Raw genomic sequence first — 27259 nt, 5'->3', positions numbered from 1 at the left:
TTTGTGACCTTACTCAGTGTTTCGAAACCAGTGTGCCTCCAGCTGTTGCAAAACTACAACTCCCAGCATGTACGGTGCATGGTGTAAGGTGACTGCTGGGAGTTGTAGTTTGCAACAGCTGGAGGCACACCGGTCGTGAAACACTGAGTTAGGTAAAAAAAAAAAATGGTTTTCACAACCAGTGTGCCTTCAGCTGTTGCAAAACTACAACTCTCAGCAGTCACCGACAGCCAACGGGCATCCTGGGAGTTGTAGTCATGCAACCAGCAGATGTACCACTACAATTCCCAGCATGCACTTTAGCTGTTTGTGCAAGCTGGGAGTTGTAGTTATACAACAGCTGAAGGTACACTTTTCCATAGAAAAAATGTGCCTCCAGCTGTTGCAAAACCATAAGTCCCAGCATGCCCATAAGGGAATGCTGGGAGTTATGGTGGTCTGCCTCCTGCTGTTGCATAACTACAGCTCCCAGCATGCCCTTTTTGCATGCTGGGAGCGGTTGCTAAGCAACAGCAGGAGGCTGTAACTCACCTCCTGCTGCTGCTCCGTTGCAGGACAGTCCCTCGCCGCCGCCGTCGCTCCTGGAGCCCCGATCCCAACATGGACGCCGGGGATCGGGGTCCCCAGCACCCGGGGTCGTCTTCCTGCACCCGCTCACGTCATCCGGAAGAGGGGCGGAACGGGTGCGGGAGTGACACCCGCAGCAGGCGCCCTGATTGGTCGGCCGGTAATCCGGCCGACGAATCAGGGCGATCGTGAGGTGGCACCAGTGCCACCTCACCCCTGCAGGCTCTGGCTGTTCGGGGCCGTCAGAGACGGCCCCGATCAGCCAGTAATTCCGGGTCATCGGGTCACTGGAGACCCGATTGACCCGGAATCGCAGCAGATCGCTGGACTGAATTGTCCAGCGATCTGTGGCCATCGCCAACATGGGGGGGCATAATGACCCCCCCCTGGGCGATATGCCGGGATGCCTGCTGAATGATTTCAGCAGGCATCCGGCTCCGGTCCCCAACCGGCTAGCGGTGGGGACCGGAATTCCCACGGGCGTATGGATACGCCCTGCGTCCTTAACAACTCGGAATGCAGGGCGTATCCATACGCCCTGCGTCCTTAAGAGGTTAAAGTTTATGGAAAAAGTAAATAGGACACAATATAGAATCTGTCAAGTGTCATACAATTTTTATTCCAAAAATAAGGAGGTAAATCACAGGTGCTTGTGTAAAGTCACATGAAAATATCTGACAACTAGCTATTAGCACATATTCTACATAGAAGAGAAGCAAAGAATGTTTACCATAAGTGAAAGGTGAACAAGCTTTAAAACACATTTACACAGGAATAAAAAGCACAACATTTTATGCAATTTTGAATACAGCCTTAGGGGAGGTGTGTAACTACTATATATTTTGATCTCAGCAGCAATCATACGAATAGAGCTGGGAGGGATGGAGAGGGGTCTGGGAGCTAGCAGGATTGATCTCATTGGTGATGTCAAGTTCACAAGAAGTCAGTTGACTCCGAACAAGAAATGACCCCTTCTTATGACACATTAAGCACTGCGATTTTCTGTGGATCATACTGGTGATCACACGATCCAGTTACCGTAATGAAATGCATGAATGCAGTTGTGCTACAGTAAACAAATGTCACTGTAAGACTAGTAATGGTGAGTGTGCATGATATGGACAAAAAACTAAATAAAACTGTAGTGCTTCCTAACAGCATATCGCCTATATTATTACAACATTGCTCATCTAATCTGCTTGCCTATTCTTCCTTTATCAAGGCCTGTCTTTTCTCTGCTGAAGGGATGTGTCATAAACAAAACAAAGATCTTTTTCATGCAGACCCGGAAGTCTTGCATCATCTGGACTGCAGTCAAAGAATTTTAATAGGTTAACAGGTTATTGCCAACTTCCCACCTCCTGATTAACAAAGTATCTGGAATGTGGAGAGTAAGGAAAAGCAGGCAGACACATCCATGACATGTTTCAAGGAAAATGTAGGCTGAGCCTGGGAAATGCCCTCATATTGATGATCATGTAGACAAAGCAAGCTCTGACTAAGAAAAGTCATAGGATCTATAAATAACAATTTTAATCATTCTAAGTAGATACTAACATATTAATACATAACTGGAAAATCCCCCATATTTAGGACAAGATATCGGGGAAGGGGGGGGGGGGGCTTGGATTTATCATTATATTTACACAGCTTTTTTGTGTACTTTTGTTACATTTTTGTGCACATGGGGGGAGATTTATCAAAACCTGTGGAGAGGCAAAGTTGCCCAGTTGCCCATAGCAACCAATAAGATTGCTTATTTCATTCTTAACAAGGCCTGTGAAAAATGAAAGAAGCGATCTGATTGGTTGCTATGGGCAACTTTGCCTCTCCACAGGTTTTTAAAAATAACTGTTTATTTATATAGAAATATTTTCCAAGACATTTTATACATATCAAGTATCATGTAAAAGATAAAGCAAGAAAGTATAAAGTCATCTCCAGTGTAGAAGTAAGCAAAGTAACCAAAGTATAACAATTATCATCATTACAATGTATAGAACATGAATTGTCATGTGTAGAGACATAACAGTATAGAATATAACAATCCAAGTTTGTGAGATGAACCAATGTCTAGTGTGAATTCTACGTGTTATACAATGTGATATTACCTCTCCACAGGTTTTTATAAATCTCCCCAATGGTGATTTGCAGAATTTGTTTAATTTATATTGTACATGGTGATTTGCACAAAAAAAAACCATTTTGTGACTTTTCTTGCTTTCACACTTCTTATTTATTTATATTGATGTTTTATGAAAACTCCTTAGGATGGAGTAAAATTTTCTTTGACTTTTATAGTGGTAACTGATTTATCAAATGAGACAATTTAATATTGTAGCACAATCTCACTCTAGCCCAGACCACACTTTATGAAGAAGGTTACTTTTTGATATGATAAATATTCCCTCTCCCATGGTCGTTATGTAAAGCAGATCTCTAATGAAAAGATGCTCTGCTACTTATAGAAGCCAAATTGCAATTAATCCAAATGGTCCAATAATATTGCAGCAATTATCTAACAACTAGGCTCTAGCGCTCGAGATTTCTGATCATTGAGGCTGGGATTTGGACGACAACTGCAGGTGCAATGATTACACTCAGCAGATGCAGGCTCTTACGGCCATGTGTAAAAGCGGCCTAAGGGTACACATACATGGGTGGATTACCCACGAGTTTCCCACTGTGGGTTTGAGCTGTGGCGGATTTTCTGTAGTAGAATATTCGTAGCATATCCCATTGAGGCCAATGTGATATGCTGTAGATTTTTTGCTGCAAATTACCCACGGAACACCCGTCACAGCTCCAGCTCAGTAATCAAGTCAGTTTTACACTGATTAGCCACAACATAAGAACCACGGAAATGTGAAATTAATAACATTGAATATCTTCATACAATGACACCTGATAAGGGGTAAGGCTGGGTTCACACTATGCACTTTTATTGCAGTTTTAACATGTGTTTATCTTTGATTGCTGAACTATCGTCTCTACCAATCAAAACTAAAAATGGTAAAAATGGTAAAAAAAAAAAAAATTGTGTTCAAAGCTGCTTTGACATAGATTTTTTTTAAAGTATTTATTTAATTTTGCACTTTAAAGGACAGACATTTCCAACAAGGTAAAAAGAACATAAACAACAGCCTCTGTAGGTCCCAGAGACCAACTTCACAATAATGACAGGAAGTCAAAGGTATGCATAAACATTAGTCAACAGTAAATAAGGGCACATCTGAGACCCGACCGCAGAAGGCCCAGCACAGACAGACAACCAAGCACTCACTCAAGCACACTTCCCGGTAACCCAGAAATCTGTAGAGTGAGTTAGTAAGAGCTTTGTGGGATCCCATAAGCGCTCCAGCCAATGATGTAGCCGAATTCGACAGATCCAGGTCGAGCCACCACGCTGCATAGACCAGTTGGGAGGCAAGAAAATAGTTATACAAGTCAGGGGCAGCCAAGCCATCCTGCTGTTTAAGAGCCTGGAGAAGGGCCCGACCAAGTCTGGGAAGCTTTCCCTGCCAATAGAAGGATCCCAGAGCACCACACAGTGTATTAAAATATTTCTTAGGAGGAATCAGGGGAGCTAAATGAAAGAGGTAAAATAATTTAGGAAGGTAAAATATTTTGAAAATATTGATCCTGCCAGCTAAGGATAGAGGGAGTGAGGACCGCTCCACAGTGGTGCATAAGAGTGGTTCCAAATTTAGGAAAAAATAATCCGTCAGGGACGCAGTGACTTCCCCCCCGTAGGTATCTAAAATGATGGACCACCTGTACACCCTGTGGAAGAGAGGAGGGAAGGGGAACCCCTGGTGAGAGCACCATTAGAAAGGACTTAGCCCAGTTGACCCGCAAGCCTGAAATCAAACCAAATTGGTCAATTAGAGACAGGAGAGACCCCCTCCGCCAAGTACACTAACGTGTCATCCACATAAAGGGAAACCTTCTCTACAATAGAACCCCTGGGGATACCACAGATAATGGGGTCACTGCGAATGGCTGCTGGAGGATAGGAGCCAGCCTCTCCCCATTCATCCTAAACCAATCGCCAATCATCCCATCTAGACCCGGCGTTTTCCCATGAGGAAGATCACTAATGGCCTGCTCCACCTCTTCAACTGTAAAGAGAGCATCCAACGCCTCCGCCTGCGCACGACTGAGCATGGGAAGGGATAGCTCATGTAGGAAAAACAAAATTTCCCCCTGACAGGGCTTAGAAGGGGCAGAATACAAGGAGGAGTAAAAGTCCCTGAAGACTGAGTTAATCAACTGGGGGTCAGACACTACAGAACCATCCCCGCCCCTAATACATGGGATAGTGGCAGAAGGTCGGCTAGCTCACCAAGTAGGCCTCAGATTCTTGTCCCCAAACTCAACTAGGGCAGCTTCCCTGTCTGAAAACTGCAACTGAACCCTATCCTTCTGGACAACTAAAAGAGACCTCTGAGCCTTGGCCCACTCTAGAGCTGGGCGGTATGACCAAATAAGTGTATCACAGTATTTTTGTAACTTATGGCGGTTCCATGGTATATAACAGTATTTCTCTACCCCCCCCCAATCATATGTGACCCGCGAGGGCTGTTCTGCTCCCCCCCCCCCAAATTAATTATTAGCGATGAGCTGTCCCCATCGGGGAACTAATCACATGTCATCCGCAAGCGCTGCCCTCCTGGTTCCCCTGTTTGTTGCGGGCCGCCGCGTTGGAACTCTATACTGTACGCTGCATCCCTATGCCTGGGATGCAAAAGATAAACAAAATAAACTTTAACGCACCTTCCTACGTCGGCCTCCCGCTTTTCCTGGGGACGGGAACGTCGGAGAACCGTCAGCCTATCACCGGCCGCAGCGATGTTCTGCCTCGGCCGGTGATAGGCTGAGCCCACTGTCATGTAAGAAACCGGCCGGCTTCTTACATGACAGTGCGCTCAACCTATCACCGGCCTAGGCGGAACATCGCTGCGGCCGGTGATAGGCTGACGGTTCTCCGACGTTCCCGTCCCCAGGAAGCAGGTCCGGACCGATGGGGGAACGTAGGAAGGTGCGTTAAAGTTTATTTTGTTTATCTTTTGCAGCCCGGGCATAGGGATACAGCATACAGTACAGAGTTTTTTTGGGGGGGGCAGAACAGTGTTCGCGGGTCACATAGGATTAGTTCCCCGATGAGGACAGCGCAGCGCTGATAATTCATTCTCGAGGGGGAGGGGCCCAACCGGTATTGCGGTATGGGAAAAATTAATATCGTGCAGCACAAAAATTTCGGTATTCGGTATGTACCGGTATGCCGCCCAGCACTAACCCACACCCATTCATTATCAGGAGAGGGATCCCTAATATAAGCTGCCTCTAAAGCACTCACGTCCTTCAGAAACTTGCTCTCCATAGCCGACCTAATTCTCCTCTGACCCGGTACATCTGCTATAAAAGCGCCCTTCACCGTGGCCTTGTACGCATCCCATGGAACTAAAGGGTCAGGATAAGCAGCATTATGCTCCCAGTATTCAGCATGGGCAACCCCCAAAGCCTCCACAACAGCCTCGGCCTGCAGCCAGCCAGGATGCATGCACCAAACACAGGAAGGGGGACTAGGACCTAGGTTAAGGACTACAAGTATAGCAGAGTGTTCTGAGATCCCCTAGTGGTGTAGGAAACATCTCTAACTGCCTGGAGGACGCCAGAGCAATATCAATGCGAGAAAAGGACCTATGTGCGGCAGAGTAAAAGGAAAAAAAATATGCAGTCGGGTACTTCCACCTCCAGAGGTCAGTCAGGCCCATGCCAAGCGCCAGGTATTAAAAGAGGAAGAGCCAGGGTCAGTAGCAGTGGTGCGGTCGAGCAGAGGATCAGGAGCCACATTGAAATCAGGAGGGATCGGAGGGAAAAGGCAACAGTTTGTTAGTAATCAACTCCAACACAGAGACGGGAAAAGGCGGAGGCACATAAGCGGAGGTAAGAACGAAGGAGAAAGAACCCAGAGAACAATGTAATATCACAATCCTCCCAAAGTGGTCACATGCTACCTGGGAAACAACCAATGGCAAAGACTTAAAACAGAGATATCGCTAGCATAATTAGAATAGGAGGCATGATAGCCCTGCGCTATCCAAGCCCTCCTCTTCAGAGCAAGAACTTTCTGGCCCTTAATATGAGTTTCCTGCAGACATATGATGTGGGGAGAGTGATGCTTCACAAAATCCAGACATATGGCCCTCTTGACCTTAAAGTTAAAAGGTGTATTCCAGGAAAAAAGTTTTTTTTAATACCAACTGGCTCCAGAAAGTTAAAACAGATTTGTAAATTACTTCTATTAAAAAAATCTTAATCCTTCCAATAATTATCAGCTGCTGAAGTTGAGTTGTTCTTTTCTATCTGGCAACAGTGCTCTCTGCTGACATCTCTGCTTGTCTCGAGAACTGCAGAGTAGAAGAGGTTTGCTATGGGGATTTTCTTCTATTGCTTCTACGCTGGACAGTTCCCGAGACAGGTGTCATCAGAGAGAACAACTCAGTTCAGCAGCTCATAAGTACTGAAAGCATTAAGATTTTTTAATAGAAGTTATTTACAAATTTGTTTAACTTTCTTGAGCCAGTTGATATATATATATATAAAAAAAAAAGTTTTTTTCCGAATAACCCCTTTAAGCCCCCGAACATTCCAGCTAATAACTTTTAGGGTCCCCATCATTAGACAAATCCAGAGACAAAAGCAGGACAGACCAAAGGAGGACAAGATCAAGGAAGGACAGAGCACTGGGACCACACACACCACACACAATCAACATAAAAACAGACAGGGCACAAACACAAAACACAGAAACAGATGCAACAAGGCATAAGCAAAACATTCCCCAGAATTCCCTGTCTAACGCTAAACGGGACATAGTAAAACTTCTACGTCCTAACAAAGTACTGCCGAGCATCAGAAATACGCCAAGTAAACTTAAAACACTACTAATACCAAAACCCTCCCGCCACCCAGCCACAAACACTAAAATGGCCAGTAACTACGGAATACTACTTAGAGAAACCCTAGGGAGAACCAGAACCTAGGGAGACCCTAAGAGGAAAGCAAGGGGGGGGGGGGGGGTGGCAGCATCAACCCAATGAAGAGCCTCAGTAGGGGAGATGAAGAACTTAGTAGAGGCTCCATCCACCACTCTCAGGCGAGCAGGATATAGCATCGCATATCGGTATACCTTGGCAGTTTTGGCAGTTTCGACCGGACTCAGTGAACTGCACTCGCTGCTTGCGTAATTCCATGGAAAAGTCAGGGTAAAAAGATTCTGCTCCCATCACAAATGACCTCTCCCTTGAGTCGGACTGCACGCAGAACAGCATCCCTGTCTCTGAAGTGTAGAAGTTTGGCCGGGAAGGGACAAGGAGGACCCCAGGGAGGAGGAGGCCTGACTGGGAACCTGTGGGCCCGTTCAACAGAGAAATAAGTAGAGAAGGTGTCCACTGGAATAATCTCCTTCAGCCATGCTTCAAGGAATAACACAGGGTCATTCCCTTCCACCTTTTCAGGAAGGCCCACCAGATGTTATTGCGCCGCAGGCGGTTCTCCATATCATCCATTGGGCCCAGAACTCTTGTCATCTGGTGCTCTAGTAATTCAACTCTGTCCAGCAAAGGATGGAGAGTATCTTCCACTGCAGATACCCTACGCTCCACCTCCTCAGTGCGCTCATGTATCTTCTGGGTCTCATGTTACAGAATAACATATTCCTGCCACAGTTTATCCACTTTAGTCACCATCACTGACAGGAAGTAAAGGCAGCCAAAAGTCCAGAGAACCGATGGTCCATAGCAGTCGCATCATAGACAGGCCTTTCAGAGGACTGTCGCTGCCGAGGAGTCGGAGATCCCTCAAACAATGACAGGTGGATCAGGAGAGTCACCCCTAGGACAGTCCTGCTGTCTGGAGAACTCATAGCGGGAGCCCTCACTTAGTGTGGCCGCTCACACCGGCATCCAGGCCATCCCCCCCCCCCCTTTGACGTAGACTTGACGTGTGTCAAACAACTGTGTCAGAGAATTCTGCAATGCTGCAAGCTAAGGACAACCAAAAACTGAAAATGGTATTTCCATCAAAGACATTGATGGCATGCCAACAGGTATCCTGTGTGTAGGACCAAGTTCCAAGTTGAAAGGATTTAACTAAAGATTAGTTTGAAGATTTAAGAGGAGCACCTTTAAAGGAACTCCAAAATGGCCTAATCACACTCAAAAAACAAGGAGTAGGAATGGATATGGAAGATGACACTATGGGTATGAAGGCTAACCAAAATTTAATGTTGAAAATGTTAAAATAAAGTAACAAAATGATAACATAATGCATATAGTCCTATAATGAAAGTCATCTGGAGAAATCTATCATGAGGCTCTGATTATTACCAAATGTTTGCACATATTCAATACATATAAATGATAATTGGAAGCAAGGGACACTCCATTCATTTGTGGAAACACTTCTGCATTAAAGTGTCCCCTGTTGTGTAAAGAACACTTATGAAAAGCCACAGAGACCTATCAAAACTTTGGATTTGGCAGGGTCTCAGTGTGGAGTACTGAGATACTGGCCGATAATACTAACAAGTTGAAAGAAGCTGTTTAGGGCTCCCTGCCATGTCAGTATTTGAGACCATATGTTCTCCTTGTTTTTTTTTTTTGTTATAATGTTTTGGATATTCACTGCACTGTTCTTTTTCACATATCTGTGGTCTATATTTGTTTGTGTGCAGATTAGTTATACGTTATAGGCATTGGCACATCATATGTCCTTTTGTTTAATCCAAGGAGCTTACCAAGGTATTTACTGTATCATCATTATTTTGAGTGGCGCAAGCGTTCCTTAACACCTTAGGGACCCAGGGCAGACAGGTACGCCTCTAGGAATTTTGGTCCCCGCCGCGCACCTGGCGGGGATCAGAGCAGGATGCCTGCTAAATGATTTCCGAGGGGGCAAACCCCCCCCCCCCCCCCCCCATGTCGGTGATCGTCGAAGATCGCCGGTGAATTCAGACCGGCAATCTGCGGCGATTCCGGTCATGACCCGATGACCCGGAATTAGCAGGTGATCGGCAGGCGATTAGCAGGTGATTGGCGGCGGTGTTGTCCGACCAATAGCAGCTGGCAGAGGAGGGGTTAATGTTCCCTTCTCTCAGCTCTGCTAGCCCACTGAGTTCAGTCAGGGGGCAGAGCTGAGAGAAGAAGCCAGGGACCCCCCTCTGCCAAGATCTGTGCCACTCAGGGCTGAAGAAGAGCTGTGTAGTGCAGGGTGTGAGCTTCAGTGTACAGGGACAGGTAGGGGGTAAAATAAATAAATAAATTTGCGCCGCATTTGTCCCCCCCCCCCTTTTTTAATATTTTTTTTATTATGTTTTATAATCACACAGTTATATACAGTTCACACCAAGCACATACACTACACACTCACCCCCCCCCCCCCCCCCCACACACACACACACAATTTTCCCTATTGATTTTAATGTACCAAGTCCAGAGTACATTCCAAATTTTAACCCCATAAACCACTAAATTGTCATGGGTCACTGAGTCACTAGCATCGGGGACTTTTTTTTTAATGTTGCCTCAAATGCGCAGCGCTCTCTCTCTCCACCTCCACTCTCCACCCAGAATGATGATTCGGAGCATAGGGTTTGGGGTGGGCATATATTTTTTTAATTTAGTTTTGGCTATGCTCTGGGTCATCATTCTGGGAACATAATTTATTTTGTCATTTTACGGCCCACTGTACCCCACTTTACTAACTTAGTGTACCCCATGTAAGGTTCCTTGAGGGGGGGTCCCGCTGTTCTGGCTCCAAAGTAGCTCAGTAAATGCTCAAGGCCCCTGACTGCCCTCCTGCTCTTCAGAGACCTGGTGTGCACCCGCAGAGCAGTTTACGTCCTAATATGAGTTATGTCCTTACTCCAAAGAAATGTATTTACAAATTTACGGTGACATTTTCTCCTATTACCACTTGTGAAAATGAAAAATTTGGGGTAACCCCAGCATTTTAGTGTAAAAAATAAAAATTTTCCCTTTTCACATCCCACTTTGATGAACATTTATCAAACACCTGTGGGGCGTTAGGGCTCCCTGTACCCCTTGTTACGTTCCTTGAGGAGTGTAGTTTCCAAAATAGTATGTGTTTTTTTGCTGTCCTAGCACCATAGGGGCTTGTATCTGTGAGCTGGTGGGGTGATGCAGGTAAGCACAGCCAGAAACTAAAACTTACCAGTCATCGCCCAACGTGGGGCTCGAACCCACGACCCTGAGATTAAGAGTCTCATGCTCTACCGACTGAGCTAGCCAGGCAACTAGGGGCTTCCTAAATGTGACATGCCCCCCAAAAACCATTTCAGCAAAATTTGTTTTCCAAAAGCCAAATGTGACTCCTTCTCTTCTGAGCATTGTAGTGCGCCCGCAGTGCACTTGACGTCCACACATGGGGTATTTCCATACTCAGAAGAGATGGGGTTACAAATTTTGAGGGGGCATTTTCTCCTATAACCCCTTGTAAAAATGTAAAATTTGAAGAAAATCCAGCATTTTTGTGGGAAAAAAAAATAATAATTTAAAAGTCGTCAAACACCTGTGGGGTGTTAAGGCTCACTGTACCCCTTGTTACGTTCCTTGAGGGGTTAATGTGTAGAACAAAAGATGTCTAGTACTTTGATTCTATTAATCAAATGGACCCAGAAGATTTTAAAAGCCTTACCAAATACCTCAAAGTGTGATGGTTTGTGTAATTGATTTTCTATTTTGTCCTGCCATGCCAACCAAGCCAAGAATTAATTTATTCCCACCATAGACATTTATGGCATAAAGAGATACCATAAATGTTGGTGTAGAGACAATTAGCTAACACTTCCAGAAGGGAAATTAAAGGGGTATTCCAGGAAAAAACTTTTCCAGAATGAAAAGTAAAAGCATCCCAGAGTTATTAATGCTTAAAGTGAAAGTGGTCAGATGTGCAAAAAAACTCTCTGGTCCAGTACTCCGGCGCTTAGACATCATCCAGCACGGCAGACGGAGGTTCCCTCACCTGCCTCCCCGGCATCTTCTGTTCTGATCTGCCTTCCTGCAGACCAGAGCAGAAGATGACCGATAGAACTGAACAGTATTAGCAATTGAATCATTGCTATAAATTGTCCCCTATGGGGACTATTAGAGTGCAAAAATAAAAAAAAGTTAAAAAAAATAAAAAGGGAAAAAACCCCTCCCCCAATAAAAACGTAAATTGTCCCATTTTCCCTATTTCACCCCCAAAAAGTGTTAAAAAAAATGTTATATACATATTTGGTATCGCCGCGTGCGTAAATATCTGAACTATTAAAATTAAATGTTAATGATACCGTACGGTGAACAGCATTAACGTGTAAAAAAAAAAAAAAAAAAAAAGGCCAAAATAGCTGCTTTTTATAACATTTTATTCCAAAAAAATGTATAATTAATGGATTAAAAGTTTTAGATAAGCAAATATGGTATCAATAAAAAGTACAGATCACGGGGCAAAAAATGAGCCCTCATAACGCCGCTTATACGGAAAAATGAAAAAGTTATAGGTCTTCAAAATAGGGGGATTTCAAACGTACTAATTTGGTTAAAAAGTTTGCGATTTTTTTTTTATTTTTATTAAAGCTCAACAGTAATAGAAAAGTATGTTATCATGGGTATCATTTTAATTGTATTGACCCAAAGAATAAAGAACACATGTCAGTTTTACCGTAAATTGTACGGCGTGAAAACGAAACCTTCCAAAATTAGCAAAATTGTGGTTTTCTTGTCCATGTCAGGAATTGTCTATAGGAGGAGCAAATCCCCATAGCAAACCTAGCCTGCTCCGGACAGTTCCTAAAATGGACAGACGTGTCAGCAGAGAGCACTGTGGTCAGACAGAAGAGAACCATTCAACTTCCTGTGGAGCATACAGCAGCTGATGAGTACTGAAAGGATTAAGATTTTTAAATAGAAGTCATTTACAAATCTGTTTAACTTTCTGGCACCAGTTGATTTAAAAAAAAAAGTGTTTTCCATCGGAGTACCCCTAGAACTAGTGTCATTTTAATATACACATCTCAAGAGGTGTAAGGTAAGGTTCAGGTCTTCAATGTTATTTGTAACTTACTAGAAGTGAGTATGAACCTTTTTTTTCTCCCAGTATTGGCAGGGTGGTATGAAACATGACTAGGGTAGTATTAAACATGAGCCTCCTATGTAAAACCTTCTGTTACCTGTTGAGTCCCTCGCCTAGGCCTAAAAATGCTTATATACATAAAAGGGGGAAATTTATTACTGCCTTCCTGATATTTTATTGGCTGAAATTTGGTGCAAAATTTTTGCACAGTCAGTTTTTGAACCAAAATTTTGTGAAATTTCAAAATAGACAACTGGCAAAAAGTGAGTGTGAGATGCAGTGCTTTATTCTTGACAATGGACGAGATTTATTAAAGGACAACTGCAGCGGTATGACACTTATCCCTATCCACAGGATAGGGGAGAAGTGTTTGATTGCGGGGGGTCCGACAGCTGGGACCCTCCGCGATCTCCCTAACGGGGCACCGCCATTAGCGCTCATGGTGAGCGCTAAGGTGCGTAGCGTCGACCTAGAGGTCGACGGTGACACCCCGTCTCCTCCCCATACAGTTCTATGGGGGAGACGGGGAGGCACGAACGCTGCATCCCCGCCTCTCCCATAGAGATGTATGGAGGAGGTGGGCCGGATGCAACGTCATGCTGCGGCCGGCACGCCCCCTGCATGGGACAGCCGCGGCCCCGTACAGGAGATCACAGTGGGTCCCAGCGGTCGGACCACCCCGCGATCAAACACTTATCCCCTATCCTTACGGGATAAGTGTTAAACACGCTGCAGATGTCCTTTAACTGTGTCTTTTTAAAAAGGCACAAAAATAAGGCGCAAAAATAATGCGCAAATGTTCAAAAAAACGCAAATTCATACCACCTCTGCCATCTATGACATCCAACAGCAAGTTCTGAGGTGATTTTTCATTTGTGAAAAATTCATCTAAGTCTGTGCGCCGTTATAAATTCATTGATAAATAAGCCAAAACATAAGCCAAAAGCACAGCAAAGAAAAAGACCGTGAAGGCTGCACACAGATACATATTGATAAATCTCCCCCACAATGTCCACAAAACAAGAGTTAGAGAGGTATCTATGTGCCACTACATATAAAAATGGTGCCATGCTCCACTGGCTGGGTATTTTCCCCATGAAAATTAATGAAGAATTAAAATGTGCATTCATATGTACAAAGCCCTGTATAAAAAATCTCTATACAAGTTCAGTGGGAATATTATTTTCTACCCTAGACTACTGGCAACAATTACTATTTGAAATGACTTTGGAACTCATACCGTACCCACATGGAACACCACATGGAACTCATACATGCAAAAGTGCAGTTGCGTTGTTATACACAGAACCATATTGAACTAATTTTTGCAAACAATGCATGACTTAAGCCAAGCTCCATAAACCGATTAAAAATACAGGAACCTGGATGCAAAACAGAATACTGTATAAACATATTTTTCTTTAGAAAGAAACTGTCATGGAACTTACGCAATCTTAGCTCTTAAAGGAAGATAGTGAACTCCTAAACACACTAAAAATTGCATAACAGAAATATTTGTGGTGCCTGTTAAGTGTTGTCCTTACAATATAACCTATCTACAATTATTGATAACAATCAGAAACAACAGCACACAGAAAATGCATAGTTTCCTTAAAAAGATGTGGCTGATAAAGTATTCAAGAAAAATGCACTAACAAAGTGTAACTCCAACTATCAGCTTTTGACTGAGGTTATATCTAATATTTAGCTTGTCTGAATGGCATCTCTACTAAATAAAAAATGCACACCAGTACTGTGAAGGGGGAATGAATGAGACAACAGTAACGAGACTGGGGTCACAAAAGGAGGCAACACTACTGAGATGGTGTCGCTGAGGGGGCAACAGTGCTGCACGGAGGCACAAAGGGTATCACCAGTACTGAAAGGGTTTAAAATGAACAATTATTACTAAGACTACATTATACATAAGAAAAATATGGAAGATGAATATGGTAGTTAATATTTACCAGGTAAAGGCTAACAGGAATGATGTGAATAATTAACAACAAAATGACAGATTACAACAAATAGTTTGAGAGTTCTCTATAAACAAGCCATGTGCCACATAAGACAGCAGAGATTTCTGTAATGATAGGATACTTGCAATGAGGGTTTAAAGAACTAAAAAAATAATAATAATAATAATAATAGAACTTCAATTACCATCATGCCCGAGACTGTTCAGGCATGATGGGAGTAGTTGAAAAAGATTAAGGAATTGTGAGATGTACTCAATCTGGTGTGGTGACCGAGAACTTCAGTCTGGGTATAATCTCCTGTATACCCTGATTAAACAGAAAATTCGTAAAGGTAAATGGGGGTGACTGGTTCTCAAGGTCTTGAGTGTGATGGAAATGTGTTAAATGGTTTTGTCTGTGAATATGTAATGATGATAGTGGGGTTTATGAATAATTAAAGAGGGTGATTATAGGTGTTTGTATAAACTTGAGGGTATGTATATATGTAATGAATAATTCAAGAGGGTGATGATATGTGTTCCTGTATAAACTGGAGAATCTGTATATAATGATCGGTGTATATAGGAGAGATGGAAAATATGGGGGAGAAAAGTATCTTGATAGGTGTTTGTGAATGATTGGAGAGGGTGATGGTAAGTGTTACTGTATAAATTGGAGAATATGCATGTATATAATGAATATTTGTGATGATAGGTGTTTCTGTATAAACTGCAGGAGGTGTGTGTATATATTGATCAGTGTATAGGGGAGAAGGAAATGATTAAAGGAGAAAGTGGAAAGGGGGGATGGTGAAAGAGAGATAGAGGATGGTGAAAATAAAGGAAAAGGCTCTTACTTGGATAGATAAAAGCGTAATTTATTTGTAATTTAATAATATAAAACAGGAAACGCTGGGCCCTAGCGCTTATACTTTCCAATGCATATGAAACAGTTAAAATAATTCATAAATGTAATTCATAACAAGGTCAGTAGATGAAAAGCTTCGTGACCATAACCCCCCCCCCAGCATCGGCCCGGACATTGGATAGGGGATAAAATGTCTAGGGGTGGAGTACCCCTTTAAAGCACAGCTGATGTTGCTGTGCTCTAAGCACTGCCCTCCATGTCATGGAAGGTCTTTAATTGGTGCCAATAATCTTTACTGTGTACATACACTGTCAGCTCTGCTACATTTGCCTCATAATCCTGCCCCAGTGAGGGGCAATCCTGGTCTTTGCTTATAATATACAGTAAAATCTTCCTTAGTTTACACCTCCTAATAGTGGACAGCTTTTTATTCCCTGGCCCATAAGTCCCATAAGACAATGTACTTGCACCCTCCGAATAAAGAACATTCCCAATAGTGGACATGGACACACCCAATAGGGGACAAAACACTCCCAATAGGGGACAACCAGGCTTATGTGCCGACTCTACCTTGTACACAGGGCTGCCGTCAGGAGGGTACAGCCACTACCCCAATAAGGGGCCCAGGCTCCCCAGCACAGAAGCAGAAGACTGCTGTTTAAACAGTGGTGTCTTGCTTCTGTACGTCCGTATGCCCCCCCCCCCCACAATCCCCCCGTGTCAAATCATCCTCCCTTTATAACCCCCTGTGCCACATAATTTCCCCTTGATCCTCCCTGTGCTATTGCATTCCCCCTTTATTACCCTCTGTGCAAATTCATCACCCCCTCTTTACCGCGCTCTGTGCCATTTCTTTCCCCCCTTTATTCCTACTGTGCCATTTCATCCCATTTTATCTCCCTGTGCCACTTTATTCCCCCTGTGCCCCGTTCCAAATCATCCCCCCACACCCCTTTTACCACATCACTTTTCCTCTTCCCTCCTCCCCGGTTTTTCTTCTTACCTGGCCAGCAGGCTCAGGTGCAGGGGCTCTCAGCAGGTTTGACGTTCTTCTCACGTCCTCTGTGCTGCACTCACTGAGAAGCTGTGAGCAGCGGCAGCTGCAGGCACTGATGAGTGATGTTCCTGACGTTAGGGCTGCACGATATATCGCAAAAGCAATCGAAACGCGATTTTTTGCTTTTTGCGATATGGCCCACCGGGAAAACTTGCGATTATCTGCTCGGCCCGGCTCCTGTGTGCTGCTGCAGGCAGGGGCTGGCCAGAGCAGGTAAAAACAAAATTTAAATAGTAAAAGTCAGTGTTTCCCAATCAGGGGGCCTCCGGTTGTTGCAAAACTACAACTCCCAGCATGCCTGGACAGCCAAACTACAACTCCCAGCATGCCTGGACAGCCAAAAGCTGTGGCATGCTGGGAGTAGTAGTTTCACAACAGCTGGAGGCACCCTGGTAGAAAAACACTGAGCTAAGTAAAAGGGCACAGGGAAAAAAATGATTGGGGGGGGGGGGGAGAATGTGACAGGGGGGAGAATGTGATGGGGGGAGAATGTGACGGGGGAGATTGTGAAATGGGGGGGAGATTGTGAAATGGGGGGGAGATTGTGACATGGGGGAGATTGTGACATGGGGTGAAATTGTGACATGGAGGTGAAATTGTGACATGGGGTGAAATTGTGACATGGGGGTGAAATTGTGACATAGGGGATGTGACATGGAGGGGAGTGACAGGGGGAGAATGTGACTAGGGGGGGGGAATGCGACGAGGTGGGGGAGAATGTGAAAGGGGGGGTGAGATGTGACCATTGTGGGGGGGGGGGGGGGGATGTGGCAGGTGGAAGGGGGGAATGTGACAGGGGGAGGGGGGAATGTGACAGGGGGAGGGGGGAATGTGACAGGGGGAGGGGGGGAATGTGTAGAGGGAGTGTGACTTATGGGGAGAATGGGATGGGGGAAAATTCGACCATGGGGGGAGAATGTGACGGGGGGAGAATGTGACAGGGGGAGGAGGGTGGGCATAAAATAGGTGGAAATGTGAAATGGAGGCGATTGGACATGAAATGGGGGATTTCACCATTTATTTATTTAGGCAATATTTAGGCCCATAATCGCAATCGCACATTTTCCCCATATCGTGCAGCCTTACCTGACGTCACTGGTCAGTGCCTGCAGCCGCTGCTTCTGCTCTCAGTAAGTGCAGTGCAGAGGACATCAGGAATAAGTCAAACCAGCTGAGAACCCCTGCACCTGAGCTTGCTAGCCAGGTAAGAAAAATAACAAGGGAAGGAGGGAAGGGGAAAAGTGATGTGGCACAATAGGTAAGGGGGTATGAAGTGGCCCAGAGGTTTAAAGGGGGAATTAAATGGCACAGGGGGTAGAAGAAAGGGGGTGATGCATTTGGACAGAGGGTAATAAAGGGGCAATGATATGACACAAGGGGGGGTGGGAATCAAGGGGAAATTATGTGACACTGGGTAGGGGGGATGATTTGGAACAGGGCACAGGAGGAATAAAGTAGCACAGGGTGTAAAGGGGGAATGAAATGGCACAGAAGCGTTCAGAGGGGGAAGAATGAGGTGGCATTGGAGGGATCCAGAGGGGGAATTAAACGTCACTGGGAGATTCCACTGTAATATTGCTTTTTATCATGTTTTAAAGGTATTTACAATCTGGAGTGAGTACAGTATTCGGTCATTTAGATGTTCTTTATTTCTCAATAAAGAACATCTCTCACTAGCGGACACTTTTTTTTGTTCCCCATGACTGTCCGCTATTGGGAGATTCTACTGTATTACAATTACCTAAAGGAATATCCCTAAAAGGCTTGTATATATGAGAAATTTGTAGCCGAGATGACTGTGTACACAGAAATGTTTGTGTATGCACATTCCGCTCTACTACATTTTCTTCATATACCTGCACCAATTAGGTACATTCCTTCTTGTCCTTATCAGATATTGCAATTACCTAAAGAAATGTCCCTCACTGGTGCAGGCATATGTAGTGAATGTAGCAGAGCTGAATCTGCAAATAGAAATAAACTTTTCTGTGTACCCAGTCATCTCTGCTACATTTGTCTAACTGGTGCAGGTATATGAAGCAAATGTATCAGAACTGAATGTGCAAACACGACCATTTCTGTGTACAGTCACCTCTGCTATATAAACACTTTCAAGCTGCTCACACAATAATACCAGCTGTTGAACAGAGGCTGTGTTCATATTACGTGAACATGGAGAAGTAGAGCTGCAGTATTACCGTAAAAACATTGCATTGAACAGTCACATATAGGAACAAACATTATATACATAAATTCATATAATTTACTTTACTGAACAAAGTTATAAACGTACATATAATGACCTCTACAGTGATCTACAGTGTTGCATCTCATTTATAAACTAACTGTGCAGGGGGTTAGAGTCAGGGTCAGGCAAGTCCCATGAAGCACTGGATATGAGCCTCACAGCTGTGATGTATGTTCCTAGGGTCTTAGGATGTCAAGCTGTGCTGTAGGTCTTTCAGTAGCAGTTTCAATAAAATCATATGCTCTGCAGCCAGGGCTGGCTGTGCAGGAACAAGACGAGCTCCTGCGATCGCCGGCGCGACAGACCCGGTCATCCGTGCATAGAGCGAACTCAGCTCCGTGCGGGATGACTGGCAACTACAGCCGCCACGCCACCTCCATTCAGGTTTATGGGAGGAGGCGTGATGGCTACGTACTAGCCGCCACGCCACCTCCCATAGACATGAATGGAAGGGGAATGGCATGGCGTCACAAACACGGGAGCTCAACGCTCCTGTGCTCCGGACTCCGCTGCTGCCGGCCAGGTTATTGCGGGGGTCCCCAGCAGTGGGACCCCCGCGATCATACATCTTAACCCCTATCCTTTTAATAGGGGATGTTTTTCACTGGAGTACCCCTTTAAGAAGGCCTATGAAATAATGAAAGAAGCGAGCTGATTGATTGCTATGGGCAACTGGGCAACTTTGCCTCTCCGCAGGTTTTGATAAATCTCCTTCATATTGTATTGGTGTATAGCCAGATTTAAATAGCATTTGGATTTTGATTGTTGCTACTGGAACTCTATAATTTGTATAGGTATCACTAGCGCTGGAATGGTATGTTACCGGCTGCCAAGATAACGCTGAGAGGGTCATGACCACTCCTCACATGGATAATGAATTAAAACTTAATATGGTATTAGCGTATCGGCGCACAGAAACAATAAAAAGGTATATTTCAATTTGCTAAGGTTGGCTGTATCCTTGATATAAGGAGCCGGTAAGTACTTAGACTATATTACTGATGATAATTCTTGTCAGATATACCAAAAAATTAATTAAACCTAAATGTCCATGGATTTAATAGTGCCTAAAGCAGAAAACCGGATGATGACAAAGAAATTTGAAAAAATACTACGTTATTTGCAACTGACTTGCTATCACAGCATCCCGTTACAAATGTTGCGATAATGTTTCCAATGTGAATACAATGACTACAATCTCTGACAGAAATGTGGCAAGAGCCAAGTATTTCATAAAAAGTGAACCGGTACCTGTAAGCATACAGCGCTCGTGTTAGAACTGTGGCCCGGAGGTTGTTTCCCACTTGTGATCCAGGTAGGAACGTAAACTGAAATAGATATCCGTGGTGGTTTATGATTGGAATTGATGTCCGCTATGGTTCCGAGGAGCCGCAAAGAGCTCCCTTCAATAAGGGTTTTTTTTGCAGCGATTACACACACCGTGAGGATCGCTCCGGCCGGATAGCGTCTCACCGGTGTGGCGCGCTGAACAACGGATCGTGTTGCGGTATTGCCTGGGCGCTACTTAGTGACGTCACTATTGTTGTAGGGCACAGAAGCCGGGTCAGATCCAATGCATTTCGGATAGTTCGCTATCCTTCCTCAGGGATGGGTGATCCCCCCAGGACAATACCATTTATAATGTCTAATCTTCAATAATCCGGCGTTTGAAGGGTACTTCCACTAATCCGCAAAACTTCATAACATATGCATTCTTAATATGAATAATACCTAGTGATAGGAGCTTCTTTACAGTTTCTTCAATATAGAACAATGTTTTAGGAACCTTTTTTAGATAAGTGTAGATTTTAAATTTCTTATATTACAAAAATAGGATTTAGGGGTAGTAGATAGCAGTGGACTGCACCCTATGGTGCAAAAAACGCATCAAAAACGCATGTTGAAAAAATGCAGTCTGAACACTGACTTATTTTTTTCCCCTCTTTTTTATGTTTGAAAGACATTGTAGGTGGAATTATAAGATAGTGTTGGACTAAATAAAAGCAAAAAGTTCGAAATCGGTATTAAGACCAAATGGTGTCATAGAGTTCAAATTAAACATCCATTATAAATATGTTCCCCGGTTACGTGGTCTGCATGGCGGCCTGATCGGACATGTGAGAGTGGAGCTCCTGCCATCCTGCTTGATTATCCTTAAATATCCCTGCCATCCTGCACTGAATTTGCTCCTGTCCCTCCCTGGACGTCTCCCACCACCATAGGGACCCCAGTAGTGGCTCCATCGGGAGATTTGGTGGAGTTTGAGCGGGGTGCTGGAGCCGGACGTGTGCTAGGCCACAAAGCCTGCGGCCTCCCGTATCCTCCTGCCCGAAACTGCTGGCTGCTGCGCTCCTGGGGGAGCTGAAGATCCACTTACCTATTCCGGGGGCTCACATCCGGGGATCCTGGTGCCCTGTCTGGACTGTGGCGGCTGGAGTGGGCGATCGGGTCCTCCGAGCTGCGGGGCCTTCCTCAACTTCCGGTCCGGATCGCGGCGGGTGGTGAGTGGCGCTCCGGTGCTGTGGAGAAGCGGCTGCCATCCTCAGTAATCCCCGTGGGCCCGGTGTGTCCTCCGTCTGCCTGCTGTTCGGGACCTCGCTGCTGGAAAGGCTGCGCTGCTGCCGGAATTGCGGGGTCTCTTGCCGGAGTCCCTGCTTAAAGGTACCCGATAGGCCCAGCTGGGCTGCGGGGCTGTGCAACGGACTGTCCTCCTCGGGGCGCACCTGGGAAACGTCCCTGGGAGTTGGGGCTCCCTCTGGTGCGGTGGGCCTGCCCCTATATCGCTGGGAGCTGCTGGGGCTGCCCCGCTGGACTGCTGCTCTGCAATAGGGGTCCCTCCTCTGACTACCTTATTACTTCTGGGACTGGACTCTTTACAAGTATTTGGAGGTACTGGCTGTACTCTCTCTCCTGCTGCCCCTCCAGTGCCCCTGCTCCTGGTACGTGTGTGCCCTACCCCCCTCACCCTACATCTGCTGGGACATTTCATACATATACCACTGTGAGCTGAGTACCTGGCTGGTGCGCAGTTAGTGACCTGAGGGGTACCACTCTGTGGGTTTTCACTGTTTCATTGACTGCATTTTGCTATGGGCCGGAGAAACAAGGAGGGGGCTGGTCCCTCACAGCAGGGAACCAGCGGGCATTCATCATCTAGGAATACATTAACCCTTCAGCAGGAGGTAGCGGCTAAATTGGAGAAGTTTGCGCTACGACGGTCATCCTCCGACTCTCCGGTCTGTGTGGGAGCCCCTCTTCCTATGGTAGATATAGGGACCCCCCTGGACCCTCTGGAGGACTATGACACATTTCTGCAAGCTTCTGTTGTGGAATCACATATATCATTGCCGAATACTCCTCCTGCTATATCTGGTGCGCAGGCTGGTGCCCCGGATGTCCCTGCCACTGAACCTACTTTGGCCGCAGTATTTGCAGAAATACAACGATGTAACACTACATTATCTCAGCTGACCGTTCAAGTGGGCACAGTACAGTCTGCTATTTCTTTACTGAGTCATGATTTACAGAAAGTGACGGAGCGCACCTCTGCTGTAGAGAGTCGGATTAGTGATGTGGAGGATACTGTGGTGCCTATAGTTCGAGACTCTACTAGACACAGTCAGGACATTGATTTTCTCAAAGCTAAAGCAGATGATTTGGAAAATCGTATGCGCCGTAATAATGTGCGGATAATAGGACTGCCTGAGAAGTGTGAGGGCCATACACCAACAGAGTACATGGAAACCTGGTTAAAGGAAGTGTTTGGTGCTGATAATCTGACCCCTCTCTTTGCTGTGGAGAGAGCTCACAGGGTCCCTATGAGACCGTTCCCTCCTGGCGGTCCGCCCAGATCTATGCTAGTGAAACTTTTACATTACCGTGACAGAGACTTAATTCTTAAACTGGCCAGAGAAAAGCAACCAGTGACTGTGGACAACCATGTTATTTCCTTTTTTCCGGATTTCTCGGCCGAGGTGCAGAAGAAACGCGCCTCCTTTATGGATGTGAAAAAAAGACTGCGCACCCTGGATTTGCCCTATTCTATGCTCTACCCTGCCAGGCTGAGGGTGGTTGCTTTGGGGACTACCCATTTCTTTGAGGGAGTGGATGTTGCGGTCCGTTGGTTGGACTGACATGAAGCTCAATTGCGCCGGAGGGCCCGCAGGGGCTCACCGGAACCTGATCCGGATTGACTTTGTACTGCCCTGTCGGATATGTGCTCTTAGTGCTTTGCTGTTATGACTTGTCTCAGTTCTTATACCTGACCTTTCCTGAGTGGGGACACCTGATACTGTTACTTTTGTGGCTGGGGGTGGGGGGGGGGGGGGGGGTAGGGGTTTGGCGGGTCTGCATTATTCTTTGTATAATTTGGAGATGTTATGTTTAATTTTCTGGGGGTGGGTGGGGGTCCCCTGGGTTGGGATCTACTACCAATGTTCAGAAGGGATATGTCCAGTATTGGTATCATAGGAGAAGGGGCTCCACTACTGCATGCTTGGGTATGTGTGGCCTGCTGTCTGACTGGTTGCGATATGCGCTCACCTTCATCCTCTCATCCTGGTTTCTTCCCTGGATATGTTTCAACTGTGTGGATGTTTGGTGTGGGTATGTTTGCGCTCCTGGATGCCGTGTGCCGCGGCGACTGGTGTGGTTATGTTGGGGTGTTGCATTTGGATGTTGGTTTGTTTTAACCTGTTTGTTGGGTGTGTTTTCCGTCTCTCCCTCCGCTGCTTTCTGCTCTCTGCGATTGCTCCTTTTGATTGTGCTTCTGATCCCCGTGTGGTTGTTCCCGGGCCCCGTGAGTGTGCTTGCTGACTCTGGGGCTAATGTCTGCCTATCTACATCATTAGGATGGCTACCTTTAATTTTATAGGGTGGAATGTTAGAGGGTTGGGGGATGTATCTAAACGTTATGCTGTTCTTAATGCGGTGAGGCATTTTCAGCCAGCGATACTATGTCTTACTGAGACCCATCTGACAGGAACCACCACTGAGGTTCTTCATAGAGCCTGGGTTGGTCATTCGTTCCATTCTACCTTTTCTTCTCATGCTAGAGGAGTTAGTATATTGGTCCATAAATCTATCCCGTTTCGTGTCCTCTCCTCTAGCATTGACCCGGAGGGTAGATATGTTTGTTTGTTGGGTGAGGTGTCTCGCCGCATGATTATATTAGTGGGGTTATATATCCCTCCCCCTTATAGTAGTACTATTGTGCACCGTGTTCGCTCTATAATCTCGGGTTTCCCAGTGGCCCCAATACTTATCTATGGTGATTTTAATCAGGTCTTGGATGCCTCGGTGGATAGGTTTTGGGGATCTCAAACCCCCCCCTCACTCTAGGCCGACTGGCCTTGCTAATATAATATCTGAAGTAGATCTTTTTGACTTGTGGCGCTGTCGCAATCCTTCAGTCCTGCAATACTCCTGCTATTCGGCCACGCATAGGAACCTCTCTAGGATAGACTTGGCTATTGGGGATGGGGAAATGGCTAGAATGGTCAGGAAGGTAGAATATTTGGCTAGAGGCCTTTCAGATCACTCCCCTATCAGGCTTCACCTGGATTTCACGGGCGGGGCGGGAGGGGTGCGCCCCCTGTGGAGACTGAATCCGTTCTGGTTGCAGGTACTGACTACTGCTGACACTGTCTGTGCAGAGATTCGGGAGTATCTTGCCCTGAATATGGGTTCGGCCTCAGTCTCTACGGTGTGGGATTCCCTTAAAGCTTACTTGCGTGGGCTTTTTATACGTGATATAAGTATACATAAATTGTTCACAAGGGAGAAAGGGGAGAAGCTGAGATTGTCTGTGGTGGGAGCTGAGCATGCGTATGTCTCGGCTCCCTCCCAGATGACGGAAGAGGTTTGGTTGCAGGTACAAGGAGATTATAAAGTGGACTTGGAGGAAGCTGCTGAGTTTAAACGCTTTTTTGTTAAGCAGAGATATTTTGAATGTGGTGAAAGTACTGGTAAATTGCTAGCCTCGGTTGCTAGAGCGCAGCAGGGGATTTCGTTTATTAGCTGTTTGAGGGATGAACAGGGTTGCGAGGTCACTGATGATAATGGGATTATGGAAATAATGTTGGCTTTTTATAAGGATGCGTATTCGACTAGGGTCTCCTGTTCCGAGGGGGCGCTGGGGGAATATGTCCGCAGTGCTAGTTTGCCTTGCCTTACTCGGGAGCAGAGGGGAGAGCTGGACTCTCCCATCTCTCTAGAGGAACTGGAACAGGCATTGAAAGATGCAAATAATGAAAGAGCCCCGGATGGTCTCCCTTGTGAGGTGTATAAAAAATTCTCAGGTGTTTTACTGCCGCAGCTGTTGCGGGTGGTTGAGTCAGCGGTTTCAGAGGGTTCGTTGCCTCGCTCCATGATGGAAGCCATCATTGTACTTATTCCTAAGCCTGGAAAGGACCCTCTTTGTGCGGGTTCATATAGGCCGATCTCACTTTTGTGTACAGATGTGAAGCTGCTGGCTCGGGTACACGCTAACAGGCTGGCTGGGGTCATACTTTCACTGATCCATGGGGATCAGACTGGATTTATGCCAGGCAAATCCACAGTTGATAACATTAGGAGGGTGTATCTCAATTTACAGATGTCCCCGGATGGTGCGGGGGCCTGATCGGTTTTTTCATTGGACGCTGCCAAGGCATTTGACAGTGTCGAATGGAACTACTTGTGGAGTGTGATGAGGGCCATGGGGTTTGGTGACAGATTACTTTCTTACGTTAAGCTTCTCTACCGGTGCCCGACTGCCCGTCTCAGAATTAATGGCAGGACCTCCTCGACCTTTGACCTGCAGAGAGGTACGCGACAGGGGTGTCCCCTGTCGCCCCTGCTCTTTGCCATAGCTATTGAACCTCTGGCTAACATTCTAAGGATGTCACCTGATGTAAGGGGGTTTCGGTATGGGACTTTGGAAGAAAGGGTGGCTCTATATGCTGACGACATGTTGTTGTTTTTGGGAGACACAGCTCACTCACTGGCCCCGGTGATGTCCCTCATTACAGAATTTGGGTCGTATTCAGGTTTACTCATTAACTGGGACAAGTCGGTCCTGTTACCTCTGGACCCTTTACCAGAGGTGCCTCAGATAACTATTTCTAAGATACAAATAGTCTCTAGCTTTAAATATTTAGGTATTCACATTACTCCCTCCTTACATGATTTTGTTCCTCGCAATCTACTCCCCATTCTAGATAAAAGCTCCCAAAAAGTGTCCGTATGGTGTAAGCTCCCACTATCGGTAGTTGGACGTACTAATCTAGTCAAAATGGTTCTTATGCCGCAACTGTTATACATATTGCAGAATTCCCCGGTGTGGATAGAGATGGCTCACTTTCAGAGAATTCAGAGACTATTCAGGTTACTGGTTTGGGGGGGTGGGACAGCTAGGATTAAATTGGAAACATTACAGCGGGGTAAAGCTTCAGGGGGGCTTGCATTACCGAATCCATGGTTGTATTATCTCGCGTCGCAGTTGCATCAGGTGAGGGGGTGGGCAGCTCGCTCCACATTGGGACCTACTGGTCGATTGTTTATGGTCAAACATGGGGGTAGGATACAGTTGCACATTTTGGAGATTGGGGCCCTTACCAGACCTCCTGACTCCTCTCCTACGACTCGCCTACTGTGTAAGCTCTGGGGCCACGCGAGAAAACTCTTGGGTATTACCAACTATTTAAAATTTACTCCGCTGTGGCATAATCCTGGCTTGCCGGTCTTTAAATCCTATGCTGATGCCGAGTTCTGGGAGAGGAGGGGACTTTGTGAGTTGGGTCAGTTAGCTGATCAGGGGGTTGTTCGGTCATTTGAAGACATACGGGAGGAGTTTGCCCTACCGCGCTCCTCATTTTATCGTTATTTACAGATTCGCCATGCCTATGAATCGCAGAATCGGGTGAGGGAATTACGGGTACAGTCTAATAGGGTTCTGGAATCTACTGTGACTAAACGTGATTCTGCTGGCGTAATTTCTTGGCTTTATGGGGAACTACTTGGCTTCCATCATGAGGGTTTCCCTTTGATGGTTCGGTCTAAGTGGGAGAGGGACCTTGGGATCCTGACTGATTAGGAATGGAGTACTGTGCTGGCACTTACCCCTTCTTTGTCTCTATCGGAATCTAATAGGCTGGCTCAACTGTTCTTTATTCATAGGGTATATAAGACTCCCTCTTTTCTTCATATAATAGGGGTTAGGTCTGACTCGGCCTGTCCGAGATGTGGTGAGCTAGAGGCTCACCTGGTACACATGATGTGGACGTGCCCTTGTTTGCTGACTTACTGGACTGAGGTGCTGCAGCTCATTAGAACAGTGTATGGGGTGACCATTAATAGAACTCCCAAGGAATGCCTACTTGGACTTATAGGTTGTGGTCGGGAGCCCTCCCTGGCAGAGGTTGGGATCCTGAGAATCTTATA

At 45.7% G+C, this 27259-nt stretch overlaps 1 protein-coding gene and 1 non-coding gene across 2 annotated transcripts in view; both read right to left on the bottom strand.

The window, feature by feature from the left end:
• The window catches only part of LOC130279165 (acyl-CoA dehydrogenase family member 11-like), a 156689-nt gene that overhangs the window by 90934 nt on the left and 38496 nt on the right, over positions 1–27259 (bottom strand). The window lies entirely within an intron of this gene.
• TRNAK-CUU (transfer RNA lysine (anticodon CUU)) lies at positions 10814–10886 on the bottom strand. The gene has a single exon. It is a non-coding gene; the product is annotated as a tRNA-Lys (tRNA).

Source organism: Hyla sarda, chromosome 1 (genome assembly GCF_029499605.1).
Source record: "Hyla sarda isolate aHylSar1 chromosome 1, aHylSar1.hap1, whole genome shotgun sequence".
Taxonomy (NCBI): domain Eukaryota; kingdom Metazoa; phylum Chordata; class Amphibia; order Anura; family Hylidae; genus Hyla; species Hyla sarda.
This window is presented reverse-complemented; position numbering and strand designations above follow the sequence as displayed.